Genomic DNA, 19,637 nt, shown 5'->3' with positions numbered 1-19,637 from the left:
ATATGTAGAAGAGATGAGCGTGCCATCAGAAGATAGGTTTGATTCATTCCGTCTGAGTGATTACTTTAAGGAGCCTGGCCTTGAGGAGGCATTTGGGTTACATGTCTTATTCTCAATAAAGCACCCGTGCCAGTGAACCAATGTATCAACTGTGCGTTCTTTGTATGTGTATGTGAATGCTGTCATGATGACACAGTCACAGGAGAGTGTGTTTAGAATCGGAATGAGTCTGTGCATATCTCCAGTGTCATATTTGTTCATTGAGCACTAGAATTCGTTTTACTAGGGGTCTCACAGTTTCAAAGAAATCCTCTCTACTCCCTAGTCAGCATTTTCCCCTGTGATGTTCCTTGTTTCCAATTATTTTTAAATGCTGTGATTATTAGTATTACTTATTACTGCTACTTACAAAAACTTGAGGAGGAATAAAGTCAGACTGATCTTTACTGAGAAACACATAGCATCTTTGTACCAAAGAAAGAGTGCTTGTGATCCAAGTGGAGCTGCTTAAGAGGATGAAGGCAGGGAGCACCTGCAGACTTGGGTGCAGCGATCTGCCCTGTGCCTTATCACTGAGGCCACATAGCTAAGATTTAAGTCGTTAGCCAGCTTTTAAGAAGCTTCTTTGTTGGAAGTGGGAAAATTTCCCTAGACAGCCTTTGAAAAGTTACTGTGTGCAACAACAACAACAACAACAACAAGATTGTAGGAAAAGCAAAACAACGAATTCAAAATAATTGCATTTTGAATGCAGCTTTATTTTTAGTTCCTAAAGTGGCAGCAAGACCTGCAAGAACGCCGGAGAAAGGCTATTTTAAGTGCAGGTAAGTTGGTGCCAGTTGGAACAAGACTGTGTTTGTATTTTTGTGTTTGTATGATTATCCCCTTGCTCATCCTACTAGCATGTGAACATGTAAGTGCCAGAGTTTGAACGATAAATATATCAGCCCCCGTTCTGAGGAGCCGAGGTCCTAGGAGCAGAAAGAAGCACATTCTTGGCACATAATCAAAACTCACAAGGCTTTGCAACTCCGAAGAGCCGTTGGAATAAGCCAGAAGGCAGGTTAGTCAGCACAGCCTCCGATGGGAGTGGGGAGGTCAGACCCGCTTCAGAGAGGAGTGATGTCTGAGCAGTAGCTTTAGGGCTGAGGGCTGTTTCCCCTGGGGGCAGAGTGAATGCAGACTGAGTGTGCATGCCTGGAGGCTCTCCACAGTGTAGACTCTGTTGGCTTTGCAGTCTGTAGTTTGAGGGCAGATAGTAGAAAGTGACTAGAGACAGGAGTTTGGGCAGCTGACACCATGGTCCAGAAATGTTTAGAAATACTCTGAGGAGCCTCCGTAACTTCAAATTACTTGTTGAGCAAACTTGACTGGGTCTGGTTTTAGAAGTAGAAGTCATGTTGATGTGTGGGACAGTTACTGGATAGAAAGATTTCTGTGTGCTTTATTTGAATTTTATTAAGTAGAAACATTGGTTGTCTCCTACAGAGGCATGAATATGGTTTAGATTCTGGCGTCATAAAGCACACATAGTCTTTTTTTGTCATGTTTGGAGAATTTCAGGAAGTCTACAAGGTCTAACCATTCTGGCAAATGTTAAAGGAACCTGCCAAGCTCCTAGGTCTGTGTGTGGTGGAACAAGCAGGCAGAGGAACCCAAGGCACTTTTACTCAGCAGGGAAGACACTGTGACTGGGACCTGAAGTTTGTCCTGCTGTGCCACAGAGGGTGTGTTCTGGAAGATGGACTGGGAGGGAGTCCACTCTATGGAAGAACAGAACTTACTATTAAAGAGCACACAGGGTAAGGGAAGACACAGCAGAGGTGGAGAGCAGTAGGTCTGCACACAGTGCTGAACAGAGGAGAGCCAGCAAGGGAGAGGCAGCTGGGAGAAGTGGGTTGGGCTTAGGGATATGGGCTTAGGGATATGGGGACACTGTCCAGGCAGGAGATGATAACGTTGAAATTTATGTCAGAAATAGAGAACCCTGGAAGTAAGGAGTTGACCAGGTGGGCAGAAGATACAATTAGTGATTTGCTATAGGAGTCAGAAAACACAGCTGTAGTTTCTCATGTGTGTAGCCAAGCAGTTGTCACACTGAATGAGGAGGGAAGCCATCTTGATCTGGGGACAGGTATACCGTTAAATTTGCATCTGCTTGCTACTTAACTGTAGATATAGAAATTGAGTGATAAATTTGAGCCAGACTTTAAGACAAAGTATGTATGCATGTGTACATATATTTAAGCATCCATCCATCCACCCACTCATCCATCTGTTAGACTGTTAGTACCTTGATTGGATGTGTTCTCAGGACTGATGCCTGAGTGTCTGGATACACCCCTAAGAAGCACCGTTGATAAGGACTGGGTACAGGAAGTGGACATAATGAAGAAAATGAGTTTTCAGAGCTTCAGGGAGAGGCATGTTAAGTGAAACCGAAGGAAGAGACCATTTTAAGACGGTTCCAGAAGCATCAGAGAGCCATGACTCTTGGGAGCCAGGGAGGCACTTAAACCTTGGCGTTATGCCACTTAGCATAGGCGACAGTCCTAGCTTTGTTTTGCTTCACTCTTTAGAGTGTGAGAGACTTGAAGGTGTTCAGAGGCCGAGGCAATGGAGATGTGAAACTGACAGTTCAGTGTGTAAGGAGAAGAGGAGATTTGGGGAGCGATGGAACTGGGGGTATGCTTAGGAGTAAGGGCCTGTCAGGAAGCATTAGCCTGGAGGAGAAGAGATGTTCTCATGCTCCATGATGGCGATGGGCTGATTATGCATCCAGCTTCTGTGGAGAACAGGAAGCTGCGAGAGCACTGGCCTGATGCCCCTTAATTGTTCTTTGAAGCTAATCAAGTTGTGAGTTAAAAGCCTGAGGCAGAGAAGGACTTGTGTTGCCTGTGTCAGGAGCTAGAATTTGGAAGCCCTGTGGGAAGTGGCAGAGGGAGCTGAGGGCAGAAGGTAGAGCCACTGAGTGCTTTTGCACTTGGAAGGCATAAAACTGCCATGGCACCCGGCCATGGCTCTGTTCATCTCCTCCAGCAGAGCTCGGCAGCTACCCATGAGAATGAACCAGGATTGTATAAGACAGCTATCAAATTCCATAAATTCACATTCGTGGATGACAGAATAGTGGAGCAACTCTACACTTGGCAAGTGTTGTGTCTCTAAATGGACATAACTTGTTTACTATTTGGAACATTCTTAGGCACTTCAATATTGTATACCATCACTACCTAGGCCCCCGGCTCTCTCTCCTGCCGTCCACATATGCCGATATACAATGTGCTTGTAAGGCTGGCCGCACCTGTTTGTGCCTGTAAACACCCTTGTTTTCATGGTATCACTTCACTTAAGTATGAAAGATTTCTCAGTTGGAAGGGAGACACATGCTCCGTCTTCAGAAGGCAACACATCTGAGGCAGTTCTTCCCTCGGTTTCTTCGTGTGGCCCGCTTCATGGAACCTCACATTGACCAGTTTTCCCTTTGGGATGGTCAACTTGATGTTCTCATTGTGTCCATTACTTCGGCCATTTTTATACCATGCACACATCACAGGTATCACAGCAGTTTGTCTTTGTTCTTTCTGAACACTCTCGAGTTCCATCGGGCACAGCAATGAGTTCTAGTCATCAATTTTCTTTTGATTGTATCCTCTTGTCTGATGCCAATTATTACCAAATAATCTAAAGTAGATCTAAAGTGGCTTATTATGAACATAAAGAAAAATAAGGGGAAGAGAATGGGGAGGGGGCAGGGCAAGAGGAGGCAAGAGAGGCCAGAGAGTAAGAGCGTACGGTTAGGTTTTAACCAGAGCACACTGTGGCTGTTAAACAACTTTAGCAGTCAGTAGCTACAGTCAGGTGAGTGTCTTATTTCTTCAGCATGGAGCTGCCCACAAGTTCTTAACAGTGAGGTAGAAATAGGAGGAGCTTAGCATTCCTCACACTGCACCAGTCACTTTACCTGAGTAGAAGACAGGACACTTGGGGCATGTGATGATAAAATAAACTTTTGTACTGAAGTCCCAGTCACCCAAGGCCCCTCTTTTAGCTCTTTTTTTTTTTTTTATTACCCAATTATAGTTTGATCCCCTAACGGGATGTGGCAGTTAGTTTCCCCTGGCAGTTGGTGCTTTTTGCCTTATATTGAGACTGAGAAGTCATGCCATTTTTGCATTTTCTTCATGTTTGTATATCTGGTTGTATAACCATGGATAGCATTTTCTAAGTGGAATATTGCTAAGTACATTTTCTTTGTGTCACATTGATTTTTAAAAGTTTCATATATGCAGATTTTAATATTTTGGGTTTAATCTCAATTTTTGAGCATGTTCTCTAAATTTCTCATGGAATAAGCCACACCCATCTATATGTAAAACAGGTCTTTAGGTTCTGCAGGCAGTATGTACCTGTACTCACATTAAAGTCAGCAAGGGACGAGCCAGACCTTGGCAAGACGGCCAGTTGCACAGTTTTTGGGGGAGACACATCCTTCCCATCTGACCTCCCTAAACCCTTGTCTGCTTGATGCCCTCCCTCATTTAGCAAACTTCAGAAAAATTACTGAGTGGCATCTCATTGTGCCACCAGACCTGTCCTTTTGAGTTGCACTTATAAATGTCAACATTCAGGAAGCTGTTTTGAGGAATTGCATAAAAGCAGCAGAAATATTCTAGGAAAAAAATACGATTACCTTAAAATTAAAAAACAAAAACAAAAACAAAAAATCAAGCAGTCAGATTTTGTGCTGTATGTGGGTAGGTGTGCACACCCATGTGCCTGTGTGGGGGTAGGACAACACATCTCTGTGTATCACTATAAAGTACAGAGGAGGACTTTGGGTGCTATAGTCGATAGTTTTATGTCAACTTGACACAAGCTAGAGTCATCTGAGGGAAGAGAACTTTAATTGAGTAAATACCTTCATAAGTTCAGGCTGTAGGCATGATTACAGGGCATTTTCTTAATTAGTGATTGATGTGGCAGTGCTGAGCCAATTGTGGGTGGTACCATCCCTGGATTCTATAAGAAAGCAGGCTGAGCAAGCCAGGGGAAGCAACCCAGTAAGCAGCATTCCCCATGGCCTCTGCATCAGCTCCTGCCTCCAGGTTCCTGCCCAGTTTGAGTTTTGCCTTGGCTTCTATCAATGGACTGTGACTGGGGATATGTAAGCCAAATAAATCCTTTCCTTTTGGAGTTGCTTTGGTCACGGTGCTTCATCACGTCAGTAGGAATTGTAATTAAGACGAGCTGGCCTCATCACTGAACTTACAGTGAGCGCACACAGCCACACTTTTGAGGTTATTGTGTATGTGTGTATGTGTGTATGTGTGGCCATGATCAGTTTTTTAATGTGGGTTGTGGGGATCCCAGTGCAGGTGTTCATTCTGCACAACAAGCATGTTATTCACCAAGCCATCTCCCCAAACCCACAAATAGTTTATTTTTCTGATTATAGTACAATTACATTTCTATCTTTTCTTTCCTCCCCCGCAAACCCTCCCAAGTACTTCACTCCACAGGGGTCTCTGCTTTCACCAGTTTTTTTATTGCCCACACATACATTCCTAAATGTTAGCTGTTTGGTCTGTACAGTGTTCCTTCACTGTCTGTTTTCAGGGCTGATTATTTGAAACCGGACACCCAGTTGGTGCGCTCTTCTCTGGGCAGACCATCTTTCTCATTCACTGCTTTCTGCAATCACCTCTTACAGAAGAGGAGAGTAGAAAGAGTAGGAGCCAGAGGATCAGGGGTTTGCTGTGAGACTGCTTGGTGATGTCATAGACTGCATAGTAATCTCCTAGTAACAGCAGAAGCCACATTCAGAAAGTCTCACCAGCTTGATGTCCCAAATGTGAGCTGAACAAGGAAGGACACCACCATAATTAGTTCTAATAATGTATGGGTTCTGATCTGGATCATCAGGAGTTTAGACACGGGTAATTTCAACTTATCTCCTCCAATTCTCTCTGGACCAGAGTTAAATGTGGTTTTCTACTTTACCACTGTATTTGAATTCCCTATGTCCGAAATAAAAGTATATGTGGACATACTGAAGCGTTTATTGTGAGGACAAAGCACGTTACTGAAATGTCTGCCTGGAAACTTTGTCTTCTAAATGTACATCAGGACTTTGGTGTGCGGTGCAGGCTTTGTAAGAGCAGTGCATTTTCTGGAGCAGATCCTTGCTGGGCAGTGATAAGCTCTGCAATAATTAGGTAATCTCATCAGTGTGCACTTATCGTGTATGGCAGCTTTCTCTCTGGTGCCATGCCACCCTCCTCTCAGGCGTGGGTACCGGCAGGTGATCGCGCCCGTTTGTAAAGCACACGGCTTGTGGGTCCTGTGTCTGAAGAGATAAGTAGCAGGTTCCCACGTGGAGGCAAAGAGCAAGGAGGAGGCTCTTCCAACTTTGCAAAAGAAAGCACCAGTTGATCCTCAGCACCCATCACTGTAAAAACTCCAGCCCTAGGTTGCCCTCAGCTGCGATACGGCACACACACATAACCAGTATCCATAGAATAAAGCTGAGTGTTTTGGGGATAGATTACACTGAAAAAAAAAAAAAAAAGATCTTCCCTTAAAAATGAAAAGACATTTCAAGACTTTCCTTGATTAACCTTGTATTTGGTCTGTAGAAAATTCAGGTTGCAGTCAGTTCACAAGACTATAAGTAGTAGACTTGTGATCACTCTGGCTTTTAGCTTTTATTACCCGTAGTTTAAAAGATAAGATGGTATTATTGAATATCAAAAATAGCTTCTTGGGTATTAGATGAATGTTAGCATTTCTCCCTGCCTATTCCCATCAACTTGTATTTACACCAGATGGGGAAGGTGCTGACGGACCAAAGTCAGGGTTCCTGTCCAAGGCTTGCTTGGTGAGTGGAAGATCGTTTAAAGAAACACGGGCAAGTCACTGCCAAGCTGCACACTCCAGAGTCCTCCAGTCAGCTCATAGGCAGGTACACCACTGGAGTCACACCCCAATAAGGACAAGCCTGAGGGGCTGCACACTGGTGGTTCTTATGGGCTGACATATTGGCAGCTACACTTTGGAATAGATCTCCCACCACAGTTGATTTACCTCTTACATGACTGTCTTAGTTAGGGTTTCTATTCCTGCACAAACATCATGACCAAGAAGCAAGTTGGGGAGGAAAGGGTTTATTCAGCTTACATTTCCACATTGCTGTTAATCACTAAAGGAAGTCAGGACTGGAACTGGAGCAGGTCAGGAAGCAGGAGCTGATGCAGAGGCCATGGAGGGATGTTCTTTACTGGCTTGACAAACAGAAAATGTCTATGAGTGAACTCGACACCATCCCTCGTGTGTGTGTGTGTGTGTGTGTGTGTGTGTGTGTGTGTGTGTGTGTGTGTGTACGTGTACAGTATGAGTGTTCATACTTGCCTATATGGGTTTGTGTTCATCTGTGTGTGAGTGTATGCATTCACTCACTGACATATTATTACTTGGTTTAAATCTTTCACAGGTTTTTTTTTTTTTTTTTTCCATTTAAATTGAATCTGTATGCACTTAGCTCTTGGCATGTCACCAGAGGCTTGATAGTCATTCGATTGTAGTTTTAAGAAATCTCCACAAATTGTAGGATCTCATGCAAATATTAAGGATTTTGTTTTTTTTTAAATTCTGCTCTTAGTAAACTCCTAAAGTAGGAAGACATGGGATTTTGTTGTTGTTTGTTTTGATCATTTTAATGCTTGTAATTCTGAGGTTAGAATGCATTTTATGTGTGCCTATGATAGCTTTTTAATTTTTTCATACATTTCTAAAATAAAAATCCCAGTTTTGACTTACCCCAAATCCTTTTCAGTATTTTTTTTCTTAGCCATAATAAAACCATAAGTCAAAAGCAAGCTCCATTTATCATGTGTTTATATAAAATAAAGGACAAAGCCTTAAAGCAAACATGAGAAATCAACAGTTTAGGTATAATTATACTTCCTTCTAAGCAGAAGTCTCTCCTGTAGTACTGTTATTTTAGGAAGCCACCACGAGAGTGGGCTTTTTATGTGACCTTAACAGAATTTGTATTGACTGTGCTTTTGATCACTTTCTTAGGTTATCGGGGAAATATGGATAAAGAGAGGGGCAACACGTTCTTAAAAAACCTTATACAAAAACTGTAACAAGGTTATTTTGTATTTAAAAGAGTATAATTTTCTAGTCAGTCACTATTTCACTTGTTTGGAAAACCTTTGTTGCATTCTGGGCTTAGGAAAGCCTTAGCAATCTATCATGGTAATGAATTACTACTTCAGGGGTGCTGTTTGCTGTATTCTCAGGGGTTATGACATATTTTTACTCAGTAATTTTCATCTCAGTAGAGACAGATTTAAATAAATAATGTTATTCGGGACTATTCCTGAAGTCTTTTGACTCATTTTTGCTGTATAGAAAATATTAAAATTAAAGCTACAAGTGATTGAAGCTAAATGGGAACATACTTTGATTATAAAAGAAAATGATACTCAATTAGACAATTCCATACCTGTGAGAGTCTCGACAGACACTGGTAGGATGTCTATTTTAAGAGCATAAATCAGTCTGCAAAATGGATTCCTTAGAAATAAGTGTATGGAACTCTGCTTGAAGATGCCTTCCCTTAATTTACACCACTGTCACCCTGTGACTGACAGCAGTGAATACACGACATTGATTTCTGAGTACTTGACAGCCTATGCAACCCCAGAACAAATTGGTGAAATCCTAGTTCATGAGAAAACGGTGCTAACAGAGCCTTTCTTTAGGTTCTCTCTTTCCTAGCTTGTGTGCTCTGCCAGGGTGCATAAAAGTAGATTGATTGCTTAGAGTTGAAAGAATAGACTTAAGCTAAAAATTTCTACTAACAGTCATCAAGATTGTTGAGTGAGGTTTTGTTTGTTTGTTTGTTTGTTTTAAATGTTAGCCGTTTTTATGCAGTTCTCTGAGAATGCAGTTTTCCTAAGCTTCAATTGTACCTTAAAAATCATGTCAACTAAAAAATTCCATTTAGTTAGATAGGGAAAGAATTCCTATACACTATGAACATAAAAGTAATAATTGAATTTGATTTTGTGTTCTTATATTGCCGATACTTTAATACCCAGGTGCTCCCAGTGAAGTTATGTAGAGTATCAGAAGGCTCCTGTTCCTACTGTTGGCACATGAAAATATGCATTGGTAGCTATAGTCCCTTGTGTTTTACAGTTGGTTTCCTTAGCCAGTGTTGAGCAATCTATCTCTCATTAAACATTAAAACCTGCCTGAAATGGAATTGTCGTATAGATTGTTACATGATGTTTAGCTGAGCTCTGTAGACAGACCCGTGTTGATTTTTAGTTTTTAACCTGCATTCATGGCGAGCCCCCCAAAGGGTTGTGGTAAGGGATTTTTTGAGGGGCGAGGTGGGGAGGAGGGTGGTTGTTGTGCCAAGGGGCAAGTTATAACAAGGTGACAAATTATTGTTGACATATTAACCCTTTCACTTTTAATCTATTTTACTGCCTCCTTTCTTGCTTGCACGTATGTGTGTGTGTGTGTGTGTGTGTGCGTGTGTGTGTTAGCTGTGAAGCAGACTCATGATTGCAGTAGTAAAGTGTCTGCAATGAAGAGCATAAACCATGGCTTCCTGTTCAGCTAGAAACACAGTGAAAACAGCATCATAGCTAGATAATTATGGCTTAGGCATAATCATACAATAAAGAGAAGGTCTTAATAATTGTTAAAGCAGAGAAAATAATTATTGTTTGATGAAAACTGGTGATCCTTTTGAAAGTCCCAGGAGGGCTATTTACACAAACATTTCTCACTGTGTAGAAGGATTTATACATTGCATTTTCAAAAATCATCTTTAATTTGTTTCTTTTTTATTCATTTGGTTTTATTAAAATAAATAACTTAAAACATTAAAAACTACATTTTCTAATGCACACATTTCCTGCATTTTTTTAAACAGAATTTTTAAAGTGTCAGATACTCTATAATACTTTTTATAGAATTTCCCCATTTATTCCCAACAGTCCTAAGTCTTCCTTGTTTATCTTCTTCAGGACTTTGGGAGCCTCTCTGTCTTGGGACAGCAATGCTTAAGATCTTAGGCGCCTCTACAGCCCATTTCTAGTATGTCCTGCCTCACCTTTCACTCACCTGAGTAAGGCAGAACAGGAGGCCATTCTGGACCCTTGTATAGCTTTGCACAGGATGCTCGCAGCAACTCAGTAACAATGTAGTCAGCATTGAAGATGTTGGCTATCAGAACTCATTCGTGGCCTGCCTGTAGCCCTTGGCTTGAACCTCAGGAGAATGCAGCCCAAGAGGTAACACTTTGAATTTGCTTTTATTAATCTATTAGTGTAAGCAAGTTAGTAAGTAAACAAAACACGTGATAGCAAGCTGAGTAAGTCCAGAACTGCACTGGACTCCCTCCATGTTTGTAACATGTCATCTGTGAACATTAAAGAGAATAATGAGGTCGTAGTGATGGTGTCATCACCGTCTTCTTCCTTTTCATCCTCCTGCTCTTCTCCTCCTCCTCCTCCTCCTTCTTCATCATTCTTATTATTTGCTAATGAACCTTTGAGTAAGCCAAAGACCATACTAGCCCTGGTAATGTAAAATACCGTGCCTTGACTGTAAAGCTCTCAACACTCTTCCTCTGACTTAGGAAATAGGCCTGCAGCTAGCCCACTGCTATATATAAGAATCAGTGATGCACATACACACACATAAAATTACCCATGACTGTTGGTAAAAATACAAGCTAGCAGTTTCTTGTAGTGGTCTAGCCACCTAGAAAGTTATTAAAAAATCACTGTTAATCTGAAGTAAATATAGTTCGATTTAAATTGGGTGAAGGTTTCAGATTTATTTCTTTATTAGCTACGTTTAAAGAATCCTTAGTGATCTAACACAGGAGACCAAGTCTGGCATGTGAAGAGAGATGTGAACAAATCTTACCTTGAGTCCCCCTACAGAACCCCCAAATAGTCCCTAAGAAAAACCGCCCTTGGGCTGCTATCTCCCACGCCAAGTTCTAGCCTAAGGGCCCAAAGTGCCCCCCTCAACCTGATTTCTGAACTGATGGAATTGGAAGCTAAATTTTGCTGTGTACTGTGGTCAAGCCATGCTCCATCAGCACGGCGCCCTCATACTATCTCTGGTCTACAGCTGCCCAGAAGCTGCTGCCTCTGCCTCTCTAGGCACTGCTGTGATTGCTGTAGGGGAATTCTCCAAGCCCCATTCCATCAGAGCCATCTAAAATTAGGGAGTTGAGAAATAGGATTTTTATACTTGTGGGCTTTCAGAATTTATGTTGACTCTTTGGACCTTTTGGACTGCAAGAGAATACAGGTGGCATTTCAGTTGGCCCCATGTCTCAGGGAAACAAAAGATCATGTTTGGATAAAGGAAACCTAATTTCTAGTTCCTGGCTTTAGGCGTTTTTTGAATGATACCATAGGGTCTTAAGTCACTGTCCACTTAGTTTAGAAAGGGTCTTCTCCTTACATGTATAAACTTGGACCAGACTGAAGTTACAATGATGACTGCTATATGCAAATATCAACCAGAATGTCTTAGCATAGCCTTAAAAAGCTACCATGGTCATTTCCAACCGGCTGCGTGGATGGTCTGTATGGTTTCATTACGTTCTATGGCTTCTGTTCCCTCAGCGAGTACTGGAGTTACACATAGATTCTAAATAACCCGTCTAGAAAGTTTCTTTCCTAAGTTAAATGCAAATTAGCATGCACTATTTGTTTTGTGATTTCCTGTATTGATTTGTTAGGAAATTTCACGGACTTGCAGTTTATTTTACACAGATTTCTCTCTCCTTTCTGAGTACTCCAGGCAGGAAATAACCTAAGGAGTCAAGACCACTTATGCATCCTATGTTAGATCCTGTTTTTCTTATTGTTTGTAGATCTGTGAATTGAAATGTATTTGTAACAAATAGATAAATAAAGTATAGGCGTTTCGCATCTTCTTACCCGGTAATCTAGGAGGGAATGATTGCCAGCTGTTTCTCACCTCCTTGCTTTTGGCTTAGGTGAGAAGCCAGACAACTGGAGGTACAGGTTAGTCAGAGGTGGAATTTAAATCGCTCCTAACCTAGTACCATAGTTGTTCTCTTTTCTCAAAAAGAGGATATTTGATTGCAGTTAAATTGTGAAGTTCTAACGCAATGTTAGCTAAATTTTTTACTATGTCAGCAAGCAGAATATTGTTTGCACTTCTTTGCTTTTTAAATGCTGCTCAGGGAGCTGTGTAAGTTATAATTGATGCACAGAAGAGATTTCAAATTTTATATGCCTATAAATTGGCACTGCTACACAGACTAGAAAGATGAGATTGGAGAAGTTATTTTCCCGTGAGAATGATACAAATTACTGTCAAACTGTTTATGCTTGCTGTAAAAATATTTTCGGTGTACAGGTATTTGCTTAGTAGCTGGGTCGCATTCCTAATAAAGCGCAGGCTTTTGAGTCAAAGTGGAATGCTTTTCAGTAGCATTATTTATTGTAGTACGCCATTTTAGTCACTGCAGGGCCCAAATACCTGTAATCATGTCGGCTCTTTAATATTCAGACTCATTTGCTCAGGTGTAGACTTTTTAAACGTTGAGGAACAGTAGGGTTTATGCTGTCTGCCTCCTTATTTTACACAGGAAGAAGTTGGCGCTTGGAAGAATTAAATAGAAGGCAAGGTCAAAGCCCGAGCAGTGCACATGTTTGGAACTGAAATGGAATATTTCTGCCACTTTGCTCTTCTTCTGATACACCTCATATAATATAAAACCCCCGTGGATTCATGTAATAATTAGTATAGATGTCTCTTCATATTATTAGCTGACAGTTAACCTCCATATGACTTGAAGCATCCAGTGTTTAAGACAAATCTGTAGCACTTATCTTAGGAGAGGTTAGAAGAAGGAGAGGCAGCTCTGTGTGAGTGCTAAGGGGCAGGGTTTCCTGAGCAGCTCTGTGGGCGGTTTCTCTAATGCTGGCTGCAGTGGGCATCATGGCCAGTGCTGTTCCATTTCCTCGGTGACTGCGCATATTTATTGTAAAGGTGTGTCTTTGTATTAATATGCAACTGGTGTAGGTTTTAAATGCTGGCTTCCAATCAGGAATGTCTCCGTAAAGATTTCTTTTATTGTTTCTTTTCTTTGTATTCGTGTAGTCTCATTCCTAAAAACATTTTAGGTGGATCTCTTAAGGAACATTAATAGAGGACTTTTTGAAGTATGCCTCAAGTACTGACCTTTGCATCAGGAAGCAATGCACCTGCCTCGTGCGCTTTCGCTAGAAAACTACCGACTTGAAGTACAGTATAGTTATCAATAAAATGGAGTCAGGACACAGACTGTCTGAATGTGAATCTTGTCTCTTTTACAAATTAGTCATGGACTGTTTGCTAGGTATTTAACTTTTTATGACTAAATTTTCTCTTATTTAAAATGGAGGCAAAGATAGTGTCTACTTCAGAGACATTGTGTAAAGATTATTCTATATATACATATGTATATGTGTATACGTATATATATATATATATGTACATGTCTTCCTAAGATATTGTTTTATAAATAATATGAACAATATACAATTATAATTGATGATATGCACTATTCAGTATAGTGTGGTACTTACTGCCTAGGAAGTCAATTTAAGTACTTATTATTATGCTGTTACTGTTTTTATCCTAAAGAACTGATATATTTTCAAAGTATGATTTTATAATAAGAGAATAGTATTTCATTGCCTTTCAAAGTCAATCTTAGGATTTACCGATTTGACTCCATCCTTCTTCCAGTGGGTGGGGTTGGAAGAACCAACCAGAGAGATGTAGAAGGTTCAGATGAGGACTGTTAAAAGTACCGAGCAATAAATTACCTTCTCTCAGCATCCTTAGGGAAATGAAGAGCTGGGCACGGAGGCACATTCCTGCAACCCCAGTACTCAGAAAGCAGATACAGGAGCTCAGTAGTCCAAGCCGGCATGCACTCCCCAGGGAGACCCTGTCTCTGCAAAGAAGGAGGGGAGGGCATAACTGTGGACCTTTCTCTGCCTTCCCCAGCTCCCAGATAATGATGTGGAGGCTTATACTTATTTACATTGCATTTGTCCTTAGCTTAGGAGAAGTGGAAGCTCTTGATTTCTTTGGAAAGTCAGTTGTGTCAGATGGAGTTTTACTGGGGCAGACACGTGAAGGAGTGTTCCCCTGAAGTGGACACAGGTGAAAGGATGTTTTGCTAAGCAAACACAGGAAAGAACACATGATGAAGGAATATAAATATGACCTCACTGGCACCTTGAACATTGTTTTGCTTTGCTCTGCCTCTCTATTCTTCACTAAAGACATACATGCATTGGTTCAGCTTACATTGTGTTGGTGAGCTCCTCTTCCGGTGATGCCATAGAGAGAAACTCACCAAAACCCTTCTGGTGGCCTTTTGGGGCCTCTTGCTGCTTCCCTAGATTCAGGTCGGTCGGCAGAGTGATGTCAGCTGATACACACTCATGTGGAGTTTTGCTAAGACAGACTCATGTGTTGAGGCAAGATCTGTGGGAGGACATGTGATGTTGGGAGGGAGTATAAATACGACTCACTGGACAATGATAGAAGGCTTGCAGCACTTCTTAGTCTCACATCTCCGTCTTTGCTGATCTTTACTTCTTTAAGAGAGGAAAGGCACAGAATGTCTCCTGGTGTCCCTGCTGGTCCTGGCAGCTCCTGCTGACTCCTGCCGGTTTGGCTGAGGCCTGGCTGTTTTTGCTGGGCTGGGCCACTGTGGGTGATTCCTGTTTGCTATCCTGACTCTGCAGAACTGGTAGGATGGTAGGATTGACTGCTAGTGTGTTTGTGGAGTGTTTGCAAGTGGATTGAGCTGCCTCTGCTGATTCCTGTGAGCTGAACTGCTGATTTCTTGACAGCGCAGATTGGATTTGCTCCAAAGAACAATCCCTAAACAGGTCCACATCTCCCATATTGTACTAACTTTGTTTTTACACTCTGGGGTGGGGGGGGGGGGGGATTGCAGGGAGGTTAAAACATTTAAGAACTCTTATTAAAAGTAGGTTTTGAAAACTTTAAGACTACACTTATGCTTGTCTCCAACTAGCTCTTACCTTGCTTTAGTCCGTTTATACTATTTTATATCTGCCACGTTAATTAGCTTAGTTTCTGATTTCCTCCAAGTCTCGGTGGCAAATCTCTAGTGCCTCTTTCTTTCCCAGAGTTCCTTTCTCTGCCCAGAAGCCCCACCTTACTATTTTCCCATTTGCTATAGATCATAGGCTTCTTAGTTTAACCAATCAGACGGTGCCTTAGGCAGGCAAGGAAGAGCAGAGACACATCTTCACACAATGTACAACACAAGGGAGAGAGGGAAGAGGAGAGAGAAAGATGACTTTTAATACGTAGACACATTTTACATCTACTAATTCATGAGGCTATTTCATTTGTACACTAAGTCTTATTACTAAAGTCTATGGGAACTATTTACGCATAGCTTAGAAAGACAGCCTTTCACAATTGCATTTCGATCTTCCTATGTGGGGTGGAATATGTGTATTCTTCATAATCACTTCTTACATCCTGTTGTTAAAGTACATTGATGAAAATATCTTTTGTACTGCTGGGGAGTGACCCCAGGTGAATATGGATGGAAGGTGTGTAGCTATGAGTCATATTCCCTCCCTAAGAGGAGCCTCCTAATAACGTGCTGCTTTATTTAAAAGCTGCAACCATGGGGAGGGAGCTCGGCTTACATCCTTTAGTCTGAGAAGCTTTGGGGAGTGCTTTTTGTTTTGGTTTATGTTCTCATTTTAAAGACACAGGACAGTTGTGATGATAGATTTATTTTTTCATTACCCGAGTGCTGTTGTACCCCAGATGCCATCTGAGGCTTTAAAGATATACTGAGGAAACCTTTGAATGACATACTTAGCTTACAAGTTTGTTTTTCTCTCTGTTGCTGTGATTTCATGATCTGAATATTTTGATTGTGCTAACGATTAAACCCCAAGAGCCTTGTGAATGCTAGGCTAGTAGTGCAGCACCTGAGGTATATTCCCAGTTGTTCTTAATTGTTAGTAACACCCAAGCACACATTCCAGCCACAGGACTGCTCTTTATGTTACATATAATAAAATTTTTTTTCTCTTCCATGAAATATCTTAGTCAGTAAAGGCCGTGGTCAAAATTGAAGCCAAATTTTACAAAGGTGAAATTAAGCACATGAATTTATTTGATGTAACTCACCTTGAATAATGTGGGATGCTTTCGAATCTGAATTTAAGCTATGCTTATTTATGTATCAGTCTTTTAAGGTTGTTTCTTTCCCTCTGTAACCACAACTTTATTTAAAAAACGACCCCCACGTAGGAAAGCATTTCAAAAGAGAACCTTACCAAGTCAAACCTAACTCATTGGTGGATGGGCTAAACTTACCAAATTTATGGTAATGCTGTTTTTGAAGAAACACAAATTCAGAAAGCCGTGAAGGTCGTAGCTGTGTTGCTCTCTATGAACCGAGCACATGTCTGCCTAACCGACCCTGTAGGCTGGCACAGCAATGTTGATCAACCTCTTTGTTCCAAAGGCCGAGGGACTGGAGCAGGGTAGTGTCTACCCTCCTGTACCCGCAGGAAGCGTTAAGATGCTGCTCCTGTGTCAGCCACCCCCATCTCCCCCACTGCTTTTGGAAGGAAATGAAGGGTACATGAATGTTAATTGTAAAACCAACACAGATAGTGTGGTGCAGCATATGCTAACAATACAGAGGCTTAATGACAGGGGCACAATTAGAAGCAAGAGCGACGCCAGGACCCGATGAAGCCACGCTTGCAGTCAGTGGCTGCCTCTTCCCATTTCCCTCTGTTTCCTGGATAGTAACACCAAGGGAATCTAGTCATGCGCTAATTTGTAAAGTTTGGTAACTAGAATTAACTTGAAAACATATTGAAACAGTAAGGAGTGGCTTTTATTATTATAACAGAGGGGATCAATTAATTTCAAAATAAACACACTATGCTGGCCATACTTTATTACTTAGAGCTTCCTGTACAATGATTAATTTGAGAAACAACTTACTAGGCAATGCTTCTTCATTAGAGTATTAGATGTTTTTATTTAATTGACAAAAATATGAATGATGTAATTTTGTTAATTCTGTTAGCTCTGTATTCCAGAACTTCCCTCACTTAGTCTTTGGTGAGAAGAAAATAAACTTCTTTCTGAAGTTGAGGGTCTTGGTTTCTCAGAGTTAACAATGGCCCTATTATGCTGCTTCCAACTGAGAAAGGCTAGGAAGAGCTTCACAGCTGGCTGGCCACCTGACATGCCCAAGGCAGGTGCTGTGCCCTCTCATGGAGCCCTGGTTCTTCCTGGGGAGAAGAGCACCTTCCATTCCCCTCAGAGCTTAATTTATTCCCGGTTCTGATGAGAATAAGCTTGGTGATTTGGGATTAGTGGCGTTCCCCACGCACAACCTCAGGACATGATTATCCACACCAGGGTCAGGCAGGCTCTTCCCATTTGACCTTGTAAGTTTTTACCCTGGGCACTTAACAAGAGTGATAGGGTTGGCTAGAATGTCATAGTCCCTTGAATTTATGTATACTTATGCCTTCTTTTGCATTTACCTGAGACTGGCCTCATAAAATCCATTAACTCAGTAAGTTGTTGAAGATATTAATATATAAGTTGGGGAAATCTCAGTCCTAGAATATTTTCTTTCAGAACCCATGTGCTCTTTGAATTTACACTATATGCAGAATACATATGCAACACATAAATAAAACAGAAAACAATAGCTTGCTCCTAAGGCAGGAAAGATTTGGAGACAGGGAGGAAGCAAGAAGCAAGTGGAAGGAAACGAATGAATGAATACAACCCAAAGAATTCTTTAAATTCAAATAATTCATCACAGAGAGGGCGATTAGGAAGCTCATCCCATGATCAGCAAACTATCCCAGTTATAGAGTGTTTGACTGTGGTGGAAGCCTGCTGGCTGGACTGGTTCTGCCAGGCCTCAGCTGGCCTGGCTTCTACTGAGTGGGTGGTGGGTATATATGTGTTGAGTGGGCTCAGTCTTCTCTGTAGGGGAAGAAAGACTACACTCCCAGCCTGACCATCAGAAAGCAGCTGATATCCTTCAGTCCGTCACAGTCTTCAGACATGTGGGCTTGTGATCAAGAGGAAAGAAACAGTCTGTAATTAAGACTTTTGAAACTTGGCTGTATTTTCTGCCTTAATTGTAGAAATAAGTAGAAAAGATTGAATGAATTCATCTAAATTTTATCATTAAGAAGAGGTAATGGGAGGAAGTAGAAGAAAGAAGGAAAAGGAAAAAAAAAAAAACCCCACAGGGGAGAAAAGAGAGGTTATGCATATATCAGAGAAGTAAGACAAGAAACAAACGAAAACAATGCCTAAACATTTTAGAGTCATTGGTTCAACTTAGGGGTCATGCTAGATGTTTAAAGAATTTAATTAGACAGTAAATAACCTATGCAGCCCAGGCTTGGTGGACTACACAACAGTGTGGCATTTTACTTGTCCATATAGATAAAATGCAGTAAGAGACAAGTGCAGAGGGTGTTCTACAGAGGAAGATATGAGGAGTGTCTTTGGAAGAAGAGAATAACAAGGGTGTTCAAATAAGGACAACATAATTTAAAGACAGATCTGAATGATGTTTACATTTTAGAAAGTGCAAGATGTTGGGTGTGTTTGGCTCACAGCTTAAATTTGGAGTTTGGAGTCAGTGAGAGCTCTAGAGATAGAAGTAGGGACCAGAGCAAGGGACCTCAGCTAGGATGTAAAGCAATTATACAAAGGTAAAGCCTATGGTTTCTAATAGAGTCATTAAAAAAAAACCACCACCTACAAGGCATTGAGGGAGAGATGAGAACCAGGACATCTGGCTATAGGAGGTTGCAGTGTTTGTTATAGAGAAAATAATGGCATCTTGAATGTCAGTAATAAACATGGGAGTGAAAAGAACAACATGAATTCTAGGACCATTCGGGTGTTTCTCAGTATTCGTGATGTGAGACCTGGAGACTTGAGATTCTAGAACTTCTTCTGATTTTTGGCTTAATCACCCGAGAAAATGGAACTTGGTAGAAAATTGGAGATTATCATTTTTTTGATAAGAATGAGCTCAACTTTGGACATGTTCAACTTTAAGTGCATGAAGATGGGTGAGGCTGCGATACTCAGTGACAGAAGTTGGAATTAGAGATCTGGATTTGGAAGCTTCAGGACTTCAGATATCCACGCAGTCCATGTGCATGCCTGGGGTTTTAAGAGGAAAGACTATAGTATGATTCAGAGGAAGGTAGATGCAGATAGTCTGTAGACCTTGGAAATGCCATGGGCACAATGTCCCATCTTCTTCAGGTCGCCTGTTTGTCAAGTGTTGTGTGGTACACACTGATGCAAATTTCTCTCACCTGTAGCTGTTTTCATTACTTATGGTGCCCAGCATCCTGCAGAGGATCTGATAACTATGTGATATAGCAGTTTCCAAGCTGTTCTCTGTAACATCTATTCTGTAAGATGTTGATGAGCATAAATTAAGTTCCTTTATTGAAAACAGACAAGTGAAACCTTTTTGTTCAAAAAATTAT

At 41.2% G+C, this 19,637-nt stretch overlaps 1 protein-coding gene and 1 long non-coding RNA gene across 3 annotated transcripts in view; both read left to right on the top strand.

The window, feature by feature from the left end:
- Fbxl17 (F-box and leucine-rich repeat protein 17) overlaps nt 1-19,637 on the top strand; it is a 458,236-nt gene that overhangs the window by 185,379 nt on the left and 253,220 nt on the right. The window lies entirely within an intron of this gene.
- 4930405O22Rik (RIKEN cDNA 4930405O22 gene) lies at nt 5,833-13,360 on the top strand. Its single transcript, NR_130176.1, has 4 exons — nt 5,833-5,939; nt 10,053-10,319; nt 12,668-13,071; nt 13,183-13,360. It is a non-coding gene; the product is annotated as an RIKEN cDNA 4930405O22 gene (long non-coding RNA).

The sequence above is a fragment of the Mus musculus genome, chromosome 17 (genome assembly GCF_000001635.26).
Source record: "Mus musculus strain C57BL/6J chromosome 17, GRCm38.p6 C57BL/6J".
Lineage (NCBI taxonomy): Eukaryota > Metazoa > Chordata > Mammalia > Rodentia > Muridae > Mus > Mus musculus.
This window is presented reverse-complemented; position numbering and strand designations above follow the sequence as displayed.